Genomic DNA, 7,300 nt, shown 5'->3' with positions numbered 1-7,300 from the left:
AGGCTCAAGTGGTGCAGAATGTCATGGCTGTGAATGAGGGCATGTATGTTAGTGCTCAATCTATATACCTCATGAACAAGCTAAAACATACCCCCGGGATGGGATTAGGGAGAAGCGGCCGGAAGGGCGTCTCAGTATTGGCCGAAGTGCCACACAACCCCCACACCTTTGGACTGGGTTATCTGCCCACCAAGGAGGATTGGGTAAGGAAAGGAAAGGAAATGGCCGGAAGGGCCAAGGCAAAAAAGGCCGGGAAGCCATTTGATTTAATGCACAGGCCCATTTGGGGTACCCTAAACGGACGCTTCGTCCGGGAGGGGGAAGATTTTCCATTCTGCGGCTTCCCGGAGCCATGGCTAAACGCGGAGGGGACGCGCGTGCCTGGTTTTGAAATCTTCTTCGACATACAATTATCTGGGGATGACGTTGCCGAAGTGCAGACAGACCCACCAACCGAGGTTGAGCAATGTGAAGCAATGGATCCTGAGAGTACAGAGCTTGAAATGGGGGTAGCACTGGTGAGTCTACTATCAGATCCTCCGATCGACCAAGAGTGCTTGGGGGATAACTCTTCGGTTTCTGTGATTGGAGATGAAATAGCTGCGGGCTTTCCAGCACCGATCTTGGATGCATCTATCGCACCTTCTCTCATCTGGCAATATGAAGAAGGCTTTTTATCTAGCAGTTCCGGGTCAGGTAGTGAGCCGGAATCTGATTCTACCGAATCTTGTACGTCGGAATCAGATTCCAGCTCGACTGAGTCTGAGTCCGGTATTCCTGGGGGTGATAACCCGGATACCACAGTCCTGTCTAGGTCGTCTTTTTCATTTTCTTTTGAGTCTGTTGTAACAGAGGAATCTGACGGCTTGGAAGTATTTAATGAGAATGACGTGGATGTGGTTTCCGAGTATTTTTCTGTGCCTTTGATTTATTGCTTAAATCAGGATTTTCAAAATTTTGATGAAAACAGCGAGGAAGAAATTCCCCCAGTTTTGCAACGGTTAATTGATCAAGAGCAGGAAAGATTTGTTAAACCTTTAATGGATGAAATCACTACTGTGAATATTGGTACTAAGAAGGACCCGCGGCTGGTCCAGATCGGGTCCACGTTGTCTTCAGAGGAGCGCGAGCGCTTAGTCGCTTTATTAAAAGATTTCAAAGATGTTTTCGCGTGGTCCTATGAAGACATGCCTGGAATCGATCCTGAGATTGTACAGCACTGGATCCCTCTTGATCCAGAGGCCCGCCCTGTCAAACAGAAACTCAGAAGGATTCGCCCGGACTGGGCCCTCAAGATTAAGGAAGAGGTCACCAAGCAAATTGACGCAGGGTTCCTGCTAGTATCTGAATATCCAACTTGGTTGGCCAACATTGTTCCGGTGCCAAAGAAGGACGGCAGAATTCGGGTCTGTGTAGACTTCAGAGATTTGAACAGGGCCAGTCCGAAGGACGACTTCCCCTTGCCGCACATCGATGAATTGGTGGATTTCACGGCAGGGCACGCCTTGCTTTCGTTTATGGATGGTTTCTCAAGCTATAATCAGATAGTGATGGCACCCGAAGACCAGGAGAAGACTGCGTTCACTACCCCGTGGGGTACATATTGTTATCGAGTGATGCCATTCGGGTTGAAAAACGCTGGAGCTACGTATCAACAGGCAGCAACTACAATATTGCATGATATGATCCATAAAGAGGTCGAGGTGTACGTGGACGACATGATTGTCAAGTCCAAAGATAGAGAGGGCCACTACACCGCCTTACAAAAATTCTTCCAAAGGATCAAAGAGTTTCGGCTGCGACTGAATCCTCAGAAATGCACGTTTGGTGTTACAGCAGGGAAAATGCTAGGGTTTCTGATCACACAAAGGGGCATCGAGGTCGACCCTTCCAAAATCAAGGCCATCTTAGAAATGCCACCACCAAGGACTGAAAAGGAGGTGCGAGGCTTTCTGGGTAAAGTGCAATTCATAAGACGGTTTATTTCTAAATTAACCTTGACTTGTGAACCACTTTTTTGGTCTCCTGAAGAAAGGAAAGAAATTCCAATGGGACGGCCGATGTCAAGCAGCTTTTGAGCAGATCAAAGAGTACCTACAGAACCCACCCGTGTTGTCACCGCCTGAGCTGGGGAGACCGTTGATACTGTACCTTTCGGTAACTGAGACTACCATGGGCTGCATGCTCGCGCAGGAGTCAGAAGACAAAGTGGAAAGAGCCATCTACTATCTGAGCAAAAAGATGCTGGATTACGAGACCCGCTATACACCGCTGGAGAAGGCTTGTTTGGCCTTGGTATGGGCAACCAGGAAGCTGCGGCACTACCTGTTAGCCCACTCTGTAATGTTGGTTTCGCGTTTGGATCCTATCAAATATCTTTTCGAGAAACCAGCACTTACGGGTAGGCTAGCTCGTTGGTTGCTGTTGCTCTCCGAATTTGATTTAAAGTATGTAACGCGCAAGTCAGTAAAAGGCAGAGCGGTAGCGGAGTTCCTTGCCGACCACCCGGTTGAGGGGGATGAAGCGGTTGAGTATCTATTCCCAGATGAAGCCATTCTACATGTCGAAGATGAAACCTGGACAATGTACGTTGACGGAGCGTCAAACCAGTATGGGTATGGGATAGGGGTGTTGCTGATAGCGCCTGATGATTCCCGTATCCCTTTTGCATTCAAGCTCCAGTTCAAAGTTTCCAACAATGAAGCAGAGTATGAGGCATGTATTGCTGGCCTGGAAGCAGCCCTGGAACTAGGGGCAAGACGGTTGGACGTCATTGGGGACTCGAACCTTGTTGTGTCTCAAGCAAAAGGAGATTGGAAAGTCAAAGAGGAAAGGATGATAATCTACCACCAAACCTTGGATTTGTTAATTCCTCGGTTTGAGAAGCTAAATTTCACCCACCTCGTAAGAGAGAACAACAGGTTTGCAGATTCATTAGCAACTCTATCTTCTATGATAGACATCCCGTCTGGAGTCCGGATGCGTCCAGTCATTATTGATCAAAAGTTCGTGCCGGCATACGAGTCGATTTCCGCCATAGATGAGGTTCAAGACGGCAACCCCTGGTATTACGACATCTGGAACTTCTTGGAAAAGGAGACATATCCACTAGGGGCAAATGCCAAGGATAAGAGGGCTGTCAGAAGAATGGCTGCTCAGTTCGTCATCTGCGGGGGTAAGCTGTACAAAAGGGGCCATCTGGGAATGCATAAGCTCTGTGTCGAAGCTGAAGAGTCAAAACGCCTGATGGAAGCCATCCATGGGGGAGAGTGCGGTGCACACATGAATGGAGTGATGCTGGCCAGAAAGATCCTCAGACAGGGCTACTACTGGTCAACCATGGAGGAGGATTGCATTAATTTTGTTCGGCGATGCCACAAGTGTCAAATTCATGCAAATCGCATGAACATCCCGCCGCCAAAACTGTACAACATGACTTCGCCGTGGCCTTTTTCAGTCTGGGGAATTGACGTGATCGGAGCTGTTACCCCGAAGGGGTCAAACGGGCATGAGTTTATCCTGGTAGCGATAGATTATTTTACAAAGTGGGTCGAGGCCCAATCATACGCAGTGTTAAAAGCGTTGCATGTCGCAAAGCTAATCAGGAACAACATCATCTGTCGCTACGGGGTGCCAAACGAGATAATTTCAGATAATGGTTCCCACTTCAAGAAAGAAGTGATAGACTTGTTGGAGAAATACAATGTGGCTTTCCATAAGTCATCTACATACAGGCCGTAGACCAACAGAGCAGTTGAGGCCGCCAACAAGAATATCAAGCGTATACTACAGAAGATGGTGGAAACCTATCGGGATTGGCCAGACAAGCTGCCATTTGCTCTGTGGGGCTACAGGACTTCAATCAGACCTTCTACTGGAGCAACTCCATATTCATTGGTCTATGGAATGGAGGCTGTTCTACCCATTGAGATTGAGGTCCCATCGTTACGAGTATTGGCTGAATGCCAGATAGCCGAAGCAGATTGGCAGCAAAGCAGATTCGAAGAACTCATGCTCTTTGATGAAAGAAGACTGAAAGCACTGTACCACATCCAAGGCTATCAACGCAGAATTGCCCGGGCTTTCAACAAGAAGGTTAAGTCCAGGATTCTGAAAGAAGGAGATTTGGTGCTCAAAGATAACCGAGCTCCCATCCACGACCCAAGGGGCAAGTTCAAACCCAATTGGACTGGTCCTTACATCATCAAAGCTATCTGGTCAGGTGGAGCTGTGGTTTTGATGGATCTGGATGGCTTGGAGTTCTCACAACCGATCAATATGGACAAGTTGAAGAAATACTATCCTTGAGAGGCTCGCTAGGCCGAAAACCCGAAAGGGCGACCTAGGCAAAATTCAGAGCACAAAAAAATTAGAAAATATAAAAACTAAGCTCGCAAGGTTGAAAACCCGCAAAGGGCGGCCTTGGCAAAAGTTAGAGCGCAAAAGGAGAGTGAAAATACTCGAGTGAACCTTAGCCTGAACTACGTAAGGCTTGATTCCCATCTTTGGGATACGTAGGCAACTTCACCTTGAAGTTCAGCCATAAACTTTTCCCCGATCAACTCTGTCCATTTCGATCATCTCAGTCATCTTTATCCATCAGCATTTATCGTGATCTCCGGTACAGTGCTGTTCAAACTAGGGGCAACTTTCCGTTGCCGCGACGGTGCAAAGTTACTCAGACTAGGGGCAACTTTCCGTTGCTATGGAGTGCCGCATTGTTCTTCAGACTAGGGGCAACTTTCCAGTTGCGGGGATCTGAGGTTGTGCATCTCAGTGGCAGATTTTCGGCGTGTCCAATTCTGATCCACATCGAAAATAGTTTTGAAAAGTTTTAACAAAAGTTGACTTTGTTCAAATCAATCTTTTTATGACTAAGACCATTTTTGGACCAAAAACGGAAAATTTTCAGTACCACAACTTTCAATTTCATTGATTTCAAAATAGAGTTCTCCTGCTCTTGCATTACAATCGAGGTTGCTTTTTTTGGTACATTCATAAAGAAAACTTGAAAATGCTAAATGAGCAATAAATTTGGGGCATAGTTGAATCAAGTATCTCTGCGTCCCCTCCCAGAGCTGGACGGAGCACCTGATGCCAAGCTGGGCCCAACCTGTGCCTCTTCATTAAGCCAATCCAAGCACTCATCAGATAAAGTGCAACTGAAAGTTGAAGCAGGGGCCAGGAGCTCTCTAGTCCTCCACGCTGTGGCATATCGGGCAAGCTGTGCCCCCCGGACCGGGAAAGCGGCTGGATACTCAATCCCCTCCGGTGGGCAGGTCTGATCATGACCAAACTGACGCAGGAACCGGAATGGAAAATAGAACACGCAGTGGGTTAGACCAATCAGTTGGATCCCAATCAGCCGGGACATACTATAGCTCATTGCCGGGAGGTTGAGCCAAGGACAACGCCAAGCAATGCCCTCTGCGGACAAATTGCACATCCAATCAAACCACCACCTTTCGTCAAGAGCATTGACTAGGCGCTGCCGAAAGAAGTAGCCTCGAGCTGAATAAGCTGGGCAAGAGTCCACAACCTGCAACTTATCCATTAACCATACCTAGGGGAGGGATGGAAAATGAGAGAATAAATAACAGAGAGATGTACGATGAGAGAAAAGTAAGACAAGGGTTTTGTGAGAAAAATCGAGCCTGAGGGTCGAGTGATGTGAGAAAATATATATGTGAGGTCCGGTGGGAAACATTACCTGCAGCAGCAGTGGACTCCCAGCAAACCTAGTCGCCTCCTGGCGATAGACAGAATCTAAGCCCGTCAATGTCTCGGCCAAGGTCATGGCAATACAGCTCTTTCCTTCTCTCAAACCTTGGGCGACTTCAATCAGGCGGATGCTAGCCCCGCCAAAGCCCGAGGAAAGAAGAAAGTGAGACAACAAACATAAGCAGAGGGCGTGTTGCCGGAAACCCTGCCAATAATGGTTGCTGCGGTCACCGGCGTCGGAAAAATGATGGATCAAGCCGAGGATGTCCAGCTCTCCACTGCAGATCAGAGATCGAGCGTCATGCGCTGTGAGCCCACACATCCGCCCTAAAGCCTGGGCGTGACCAAAACGGAACTGGGGCAAAATCACTTCAGAGCACTCAGACTCCATCAAAACCTGAAAATCTTCGAAAGTGGGGCACATCTCTTGGCCTCCAAAGCTAAAAACATGCGTCACTGGATTCCAGAACCTTGCCGCGGCATGGAGAAAAGGAAGCTGTAGCGGAGTACGGCTCAGCGTGAATAGTGCATTCAAGCCGAAACCCCGGAAATTCAGCTTTTCCGAGCCATCTAGAGAAGAGATCCAAGATGTGATATTTTCTGTGAGAAACGCCTCCATCTTTGCCTAAAACTAAGATGAAATGAATGTTCCCGAAGTTGAGGCTTTTATAGAAGGAAAAACACTATTCACGGGGACATGTGTCAAAAATCTGGTGGCTGCAGGACTGAATGGCCGGCCAGCTACTTTTTCTGGCTGGCCAGCCATTTACTTTTTCAGAAATGGCCGGCCAGCTGTCTCTCTCCACCAAAAATGGCCGGCCAGCTCCCAGGGATGGCTGGCAATGCTGCAGTGTATCTCATTGGCCCTGTTTTACCCTTTTGAGGAAAGTTCCAAGCATTTCCATGCAACGGAAGAGTCAAAGGCCTCCGTTTCGGATGCGTTCCGGTGCCCAGGTCGTCAGGAGTACACTTTGTTGTGGCTGAGTTTTGTTTATCGAGTTGTTGTTTTTGCTTATCGAGTTGTTTGTCGAGCGGACGTGTTTTGTGGTTTTGAGTCATTGCTCTCTGTTTAAGCAATTTTCGTTAAAGTCTTGTTTATTTGCATTGTTGCATTTTGCTTATCAAGTTGTAAAACTTTCTAAGGTCCTGTTATATCTTAGAAGTTGAGTTGCTTAGTTTGTTGCGTCGGTTCACTACCTGACTTGGTGATTACATAATGCGCATTTCCATTTCATCCTTGTGCAAAATAAATTGATGCGATACGATGCTAAAAGTACAAACACCTTTCCAAAAGTTATTTCATTTCATCATGCTTTACAACAAACAAAGGTACAAGTTTTACAAAAAATAAAACTGCCTAACAATGTGCAAAGTGCTACAAACTACTAGTAAAAAAAGAAAAATAAAGCAGGAAATAGCAGCATCAAAGTCCTCGGGAGCGGGAATGAGAAGCACGCCTCATCCTCTTCTGCGGGACAATCTCCGCACCATCATCATCATCCGAGTCGGAGTTGTCATCCTCCGGATTCCCCTCAGCCTCCTCCTCCTCCTCCCCGGCAGACGTCTCGAACTGACGATC

The sequence above is a fragment of the Camellia sinensis genome, unplaced genomic scaffold (assembly GCF_055761805.1).
Source record: "Camellia sinensis isolate YWXY unplaced genomic scaffold, ASM5576180v1 Unanchor3, whole genome shotgun sequence".
Lineage (NCBI taxonomy): Eukaryota > Viridiplantae > Streptophyta > Magnoliopsida > Ericales > Theaceae > Camellia > Camellia sinensis.
The sequence above is the reverse complement of the archived record's forward strand: the minus strand, read 5'-3'. Positions refer to the sequence as shown.